Here is a 1080-nt window from a genome sequence, read left to right on the forward strand (position 1 = left end):
CCTATGTCCCCTCAGCTCCTATCTCTGTATGGCCTGGTTTTTCCTAGGTTATGATTATAGAGCGGGGATTATTATAATATTGGGATAAAGAGTAATTACTACCAACTAATGATTGATGATATTCATATATAATCATATCTAAGATCTATATCTGGGATGACTATTCTTGTTTTATATTTTATTATACTGGAACAGCTCGTGTCCTCGGTCTCTTGCCTCGGCGCCTGGGTGGCTTGCCGCCCACAACACACACACGTGATGAAGCTGTAAGAAAAGGGAGAGAATAATGACTCAAAATGTCGGCACAAGGATGCCTCAGGGGTAGACACAGGTGTCTTCTTAGCACCTTTTAGCCCACGCTATGTGCTTGCGCAGTCTCTCAGTGTGTTTTCCAACATTTCACAATTAAATAAGGAGTAGTCGATATTCACAGCCACCATTTCCACCGTATATGTAGCGAAAAATGCACAAATCCTAGTGATCAGCCCGCTGAGCTTTCACAAACCGAACACACCGTGCGGTCACGAGGCGGCTCTCCCGAACACCGGCTCTGCATCCCCAGGGCCCGGGGACCAAGACTTTCCCAAGGGCCCAGCAAAAGTGAGGAAGGAAGGAAAGGAGGGAGAGGGAGGGAGGAATGCTGGCTGCTTTCCGCCAGCGCCCCGTTTGGGTAACGCCTCTGCTGAGGCCTGAAGGCAGCCCTGAGGGCCCCTGGGTGGCAGGGAGGGGTGGTGGCTGCGGCCAACAGCAAAGAACCTCCGGAGAAGCAAAGCTGGGCCAGACGTGCCACGGGTGCCACCGGGGCCTGGCGCTGGAGAAGGGACGCGTGCGGCCGCACTGGGACCAGCCCCGCCCTGGTCCCCGGCCACATCCTCGAGACCACCGGGCTGGGGGGCTCTGCCCCGGGTCTCACTGCTCAGGGCCCGCGTTACATTGCACAAGTTTAGAAACGCACAGCGGGAAGGCCCCGGCGGGCCGAGGGCGCAGGATCCCTGCTCCGTCCGGGGTCCGTCCTGCGAGGAGGCGCCAGAGGCGGGCCCGGGGCGGGCCAGGGGCGGGGCGGGCGCAAGGCGCGCGCAG

This window comes from Nomascus leucogenys, unplaced genomic scaffold, assembly GCF_006542625.1.
Source record: "Nomascus leucogenys isolate Asia unplaced genomic scaffold, Asia_NLE_v1 000707F_120825_qpd_obj, whole genome shotgun sequence".
Taxonomy (NCBI): Eukaryota; Metazoa; Chordata; class Mammalia; order Primates; family Hylobatidae; genus Nomascus; species Nomascus leucogenys.